The sequence below is a fragment of the Lactuca virosa genome, chromosome 3 (assembly GCF_052849685.1).
Source record: "Lactuca virosa cultivar CGN04683 chromosome 3, Lactuca_virosa_CGN04683_v6, whole genome shotgun sequence".
NCBI classification, from domain to species: Eukaryota; Viridiplantae; Streptophyta; class Magnoliopsida; order Asterales; family Asteraceae; genus Lactuca; species Lactuca virosa.
The window spans coordinates 212,635,946-212,642,987 of NC_136428.1; the positions used below are offsets into that span (position 1 = coordinate 212,635,946).

General features: G+C 32.0%; 1 pseudogene; it reads right to left on the reverse strand.

Annotated features, from left to right (window-relative positions):
• Positions 1 to 228: 228 nt before the first annotated feature.
• On the reverse strand, positions 229 to 1,553 carry LOC145162823 (mitogen-activated protein kinase kinase kinase 20 pseudogene; annotated as a pseudogene).
• Between the last annotated feature and the right edge of the window lie 5,489 nt (positions 1,554 to 7,042).

A 7,042-nucleotide genomic window follows, 5' to 3' on the forward strand; every position in this document is an offset into this window, starting at 1 on the left:
TGGAAAATACATACCAATTTGAATACATTTACAAATGATCAAATTCTCTTCAAATCTTTCTTTTTCTTTCCTAAAACTTTATTTTAGTTTTACTAATCTTGTTTTAGTTACATCAAATTTATAAAACTTGAGTGATAAAAGCTCAAGCAATCAAAAAGAAGCTTTTTTATTTTTTTTTGAAAAAGAAAACTATAAAAATCTAGTATTGATGTATTATGGATACTCTATACTTCGATTATTCAATCTAACATTTCCTACTTTCACGGTACAAATGCTTTTCTATTTACAGAAAATAATACATTACAACAATTAAATAATTTAATTTTCAAAAAAAAAAAAAAAAAGAGCAAACCCTTCACTGAAGTCATCCCTAACAAAAAGCTCTGTATATACAAATTCGTGGCCAAAATTCAATTAACAAAAACTTTGGTGTCAAAATTTTAATTATTTGAATCTGCCACATAGAAATTGCTGGCATCATCTTACTCTCATCCACCTGCTTGAATCACTCCAGTTGGGCCCATCATCCACCGTCAGCCGCCGTAATCTGGTCGCCGAAAAAATCACCGGCAACAAATTTGAGAGTTCCGGTGATGGTAATTGCGTCATTTCCAACAATTCCGCTGATTCCCAAACTGTAAAGTCAAAAGGGTCTCTTGGGGAGATTGAATGGCTACAAATACAATCTTCTGTTTCTACCTTCGATACAAAAGGATGATTCAGAAGCATCTCAGCCGTCCATCTTTTCGTCGGGTCTTTCAAGAAACACTTCCCAAGAAAATCTTTTCCTGCAGATGATAAATTCCCAGGAATCTCCGGGATTTCTGTGCCAACGCCGATTTTAAACAAAAGGGCGCCAATGTCAGAGCAAAACCACGCCGGATTTCCGGTGATCATCTCCGCCACCAAACAACCAAGTGCCCATATATCCGACGGCGGCTCCTGTTCACCACTAACAACCGTCTCCGGCGCCATGTACATCGGTGTGCCTCGAATTTCGTATTTTGACTTTGACTCTCCGGCGACCTTCTTCGCTAACCCAAAATCAGCGATCTTTACGTCGGCGTTATCACCTTCGGAGAGTAACAGAATGTTTTGGAGCTTGATGTCGCAATGAACAAACCCATTCCGGTGAATAAACTGAAGTCCTTTCAAGATCGAATTTGTATATCGCCGGACTTCCGACAACAGGAAGTTTCCAAAAATCTTCAAATTGTAAGATAAATCGCCACCGGAAGCGTACTCCAATGCAATATTGTAAAGCTTGATGCCATTTTCGACGGTGAAACAGTCGCCGAAGCAATGAATGATCTCCGGGCAATTGGTAAGCTCAGTTAAGATATGTTTTTCGTATATCAGTGAAGAAGAGTGAGACACGCCACATGATTTGATCGCCATTAATGGCGGAAGATTTGAGTTGTGGGTTGTGGGTTGTGCTAGACTTATGGTAGCAAAGCTTCCATGGCCGATCGTCTTGCCTCTTACCCACTCCATTGTGAATTGAACGATGGGGTGTTTGAGAGGTGGAAGTATTTATAGGTCATCGGAGTGTGCAAATTGCAAAATATGATCTTTATTTGGATTTGCATTTGTATTATATTCGCCGACTTTCTTATTTAAGAAAGGATAGCTTTATTGTTAAGAAAATCTAACTAAAATAAGCAATAACTTATTTTATGTTTTATGTATATTTTAGTCGACATTTGTGACTGTGATAATAATCATGTTTCATGTATATTTTAGGTCGACATTTGTGACTGTGATAATAATCATGTTTTATGTATATTTTTGGTCGACATTTGTGACTGTGATAATAATCATATATAAATAACTTTTTATATTTGATATGTTTTGCTCGTGGATATCACTATAGATAATAAGTCATTGAACGAAATAAAGTTACATTGGACACTTATAGTTCTTTTTTACACAAGTACTCCCACAATCTCATTTGCATAATCTGCCTTGGCACAATCTACCGTGGAACCATTTGCATTTGGCAGTTTTACCATCATATGCCCAAAATTGGACTTATGCAAATTTTAAACCGGTCTTGTATCTTTTGTCCAAGCTTTTCCGCTACATCACAATCACAAGGAGCTTAGTTTCTAAACCCTAATTATTAGTCATATCCATGGTCAAACTAATAGTATATTAGGCTTGACGGAGTGACTCGGTAAAGAGCTCGGGATAGCCTTGTTGGCTTCGGTGCACACGGCACAACGAGTTCGGTGAGCCGAACTCAGCGAGGGCACTCGGCTAGTGTCCACCGATGAGAGAGAAAACATTTAATTTTAATTTATTATTTTTCCCCCTTTTATCACTTAATCAATTTTTTCATTTAATACCTTATTAAAAAAAAAAAAAAAAAAAAAAAAAAAAAACACTTCATTTTCAAAATATAACCGTTTCTTATCTTCATAATTTTAAATTTTAAACCATTTATCATCTACTATAAATAACAACAATCTTCTTCATCTTCACCACATTTAAATCTTCTTAATTCAATTCCCTTACCTTCTTATTTTCCATCTTCTTCAAAACTTTATCGCTGAAAAATGGCTCGTGTTTGATCAATTGATGAAGAAATGATATTAGCTTGTTCATGAGTTGATGTAACAGAAGACCCAATCAACATTAACGTCACCACGACTACTTTCAAGAGGAAAGTTTCTGAAAGATACAACCGCAAAGCCGCTCTACCTCGAAGTAATGATCAAATCTTCTCCAAATGGAGACATACAAACGCAACTTCAATTCCGTTTAACAATGTGTTTCATAAGGTGATGAGTGAAGCTGAGCAATGTGAAAATGAAAATACTTTGTTTGTGAATGCTCTCGATGCTTTCCATGAAAAAACTAACAAACATTTCCGACATGTTGAGTTTTGGCAAATTGTGACACGGTGCGACAAATGATGTCCACTTTAAGCTCGTTTTCTTCTAATTTCTAGTGGGTTGTGTGTTTTAATTTCTAGTTATGTTGTGTGATTAGTTTAATTTCAAGTGTGTGATTTCTTTTCAAGTTATTGAAATTTAAGTTTTTATTAAAATAATCTGTTATTAAAATTCTATGGTGTCATTATAGGTTTGTTGTAATTTCTTTTGAAGTTTAATGAAATTTTAGTTTTAAAATAATTTGTTTAAATCGATTATTTGTAATATAAACTATTTTTAGAAAAAAAATAGCATGACAAACATCATAATACACGCCCTGTAAATGGCAAAATTTTGATTCATTGTGTTGGGGCAAATCCTAGGTGACACCTACGTGGACCTTGGCAACCTTGGCACCACTCTCTTTAGCCTCATGCAAGATCATTGCTAATTCCCCTTTAACAAGTGTACCTAATTCAAATTACTTATTATATCTAATTCCAATTATAGTCAAAGGACAAAGTCACAAAAAATAAATAAATAAATAAAATAAAATAAAAAAGACATTCCAACCCTTCCCTTTATTTTAATGTAATCTCAAAATTCACTAAAAAAATGAACAAACTTTATCTATATATAAATAGATAATATTTAGAAAAGTCTTTAAACTTTAATTGTAATAACATGTATATATAAATAGATAATTTTTAGAAAAGTCTTTAAACTTTAATCCTAATAACAAAAAAATCACCCCTAACTTTTTTTAACGTTTAAGCCCAGTATAGCGGTAACGTTTGAAAAATGGCCTTTGTACCCGGTCAACGCTTACGTTTACCGGTTTGTTGGGCTTAATCGTAAATAAACAATTAATGATGACTTTTTCGTTAATAGGTTCAAAGTTTAACGACATTTTTGAAGATTTTCCTATATTTTCTACTAAACTATTACGAGTAATTTCAATTTATTTCACTAACTTTTATCTTAAGAACAAAAAAACATAATTAGAATTTTATTTTGTTTATTTGATAACCAAACCTGTTAAACTGAATCTTTCGTTTAATTTAATTACACAGTTTAAAATTATATTAAAAGTTGATTACACGGGCATGTTACACTTTCGAGACTACATCCGGGTTAATGCTTCAAGGAGTGTATAATTAGTATATATAATAGAATAGATTTGTAATATATATATATATATATATATATATATATATATATATATATATATATATATATATATATATATATATATATATATAGGGTTAGGTTAATTTGTTTTTACTAATTATTGTGAGCCAGAATGCACAGATCTGGACTACGGGATGGAATATAATCAAAGATCATGATCTGAGAGTCTATGATATTACAATAGGGTAACATGCACCATATAATCACACAATTTTCAGCATAAGGGTATTTTGGTCAATTTACCTATATTAAAAACGGAAATTTCCGGAATTTAAGGGATAATTAATTCTTTTATTTTAAAATTTTTGAATATTTTAAATTAATTCAGATTTAAAAATCGATTTTATTCTGTCAGAATGACAGAATGCCAACCATAAACTAGTAAATATATTTTCGATTTTATTCTTGCAGAATACATTTTCAATGCAGTTATATTTGATAATTGACCTGATTTAAGAGCAATATATTATTCATATACATCCAACTTGGGTCTATGATTTTATTCTTAATATACATTCGAAATTAAATACAAATTCATATATATTCTTACAGACTAATATCCTTATATATTTTAATATAGTTATACATATTCTAATAGAATATCATCAAACATGAATAAAATTGTTAAAAAATAGCATTCTTGAATATACAATTATTGAACAAATGCACTTGATCATCTTCAATGGTCCATATAATCAACTTGATCTTCACATATATACTTGTTGTTGAACTCGATTCCAAATATTTCTCTTGTATGATTAATATTGAATTCCTTCTCCATGCAATTCTGAAAGAATAAGATACATTACTCGCTAGTATTACTAGTTAAACAAATATACTTGTTGTTAACAAACATTCTCAAAGACATTCTAACAGAATGCATTTATAGAAATAAATTCTAATAGAATACATTACAGAATGCACTTAAATCATAGTCTTTTCTTCTATATGCATAAACATTCTAAAGCATGTATAAATGTATTCTGTTAGAATTACTAGCAACACATGTTTTATGTAATATTTATATTCTCACAGAATGAAAGTTGTGAATTGCACCAAAACCGATAAGTAAAAATTGAAGAAATTGAACAAACTAATGAGTAAGTGCAGAAAAAATAACAAGTTTTAGACATGATAGCTCATACAAAATTCAATGCTTAGATTGAATTGGAACTTAAGCATTGGAATCCAAGATTTCATTCTAATAGAATTGGAATTCGAGATTCCATTCTGGCAGAATTACCCTCATCATATTAGATACCAAGGCCTTCTATGACAATTTTTTCGATAATCAACTTACCCAAACAACACTTACAGCCATTAGGCACACGAATGTGAAGTAATTTTTCCTCCCTACACAATTATTCAACCACTGCACAAGAAATAATTTAGAATTAAAATTAAGTCATGTGAATTTACATATAAACAATGAAAAAAATTGTAGAAGATTTTTCATATGTGCGTTTCCATTTCTTTCATTTTGGAATTTGGATCTTACCCTACAATGATGATCAAACCCATCAACACATTTATCACAACTTCTGCAGTGTTTGCTATACTTTCGAACCTATAACAAATTAAAAACAAGATTTTAAATAATTTGTCCAGAAAATCAAAATTCATATCATAAGAAGTTGAGTATACAAAATACGACTTCAGAAATCGAATAAAGTTTAATAAAAAATGATTTTTTTTACAGAAAATAGATACCTCAGAAAATAAAGCTTCTTCCTCCCCTCCTTGTTGCATATCTTCATCTTTTCTACAATCCTCTATTACAATACAACCACAAAAGAATCCCCAAACTTTTGAACAACAACCTGAGCTACCATTATCATATATTCCTACATTCTAAAACCCAATCTTGCTAGCTTCTCCCAGATGATCCATTTCCTGATACCCAAAAAAAACATTTACTTCAATGATTACAAAACGGACAGGTCGGTCAACGGGTGGGTCAAAAGTCAAAACAATTTGGATCACTCACCGGGTACTTCGGTTCCATTATGGGATCTATAAGGTGATGCAATTGCCCTGTTTGGGTCAATTAGAACGCTAGGATCATCAGGATTGATAGCTGTGCATCTTACATAAAGGATAAATACACAGAGAGCCTGAACGATTGTAGGGAAAACACAAACACATAGCAGATCGAAGTAGCGAATTAAGCACAAAAACTGTACCTGAAAAGTGTGAGCAGGAAGTTCCCATCCATGTCGCATAGCCATGATCAATAAACGAAGTCAAAAAACTCAAATAGCCATGATCAATAAATGAAGTCAATAAACTCAAATAGCGGCGACAATCTTATTGATCGAGCAGTGGAAGAACAGATGGATTAAAATGGCGGTGTTGGTAGTAGATACGATGGCGGCAAGGGGTTTCAACGGCGACAATCACAGCGGTAACAATCAAGAGGGTAATCGATTAACTTGAATCATGAGAAGAGACCGTGGAGCTGGCGATCGATTGTAGAAGAAGAAGAAGAAGAAGAAGAAGAAGAAGAAGAAGAAGCGGTGAATTAGAAATGATACTGAGTACGATTTAGGGCTAATGCTCTAAATTTATCTTTGATTCTTGAGTGAAATCAGGAATATTAATTATCTTCCATAATTAACTATGCAAAGATTACTATAATACCCTTAACTGATTTATTTAATTATTTATTTTTTCCTAAATTCCTATTGGTGCATTCATGCACACAATAGTTGCTAAAAACATTTGAACCTAGCTCTCTCTCTCTCTCTCTCTCTCTCTATATATATATATATATATATATATATATATATATATATATATATATATATATATATACACTAAAATGCAACTTTTGTTGTGTGACACAATTGCACCGTAACTAAGAGTGCAATTGTTAAATCACAATGTACAACTATATTAATGCGTAAACTTCAAGTTTCTTTTGAATGGCAACAAAATTTATATATAACCAAAAATTGGCTAGCAAAGAACAAACA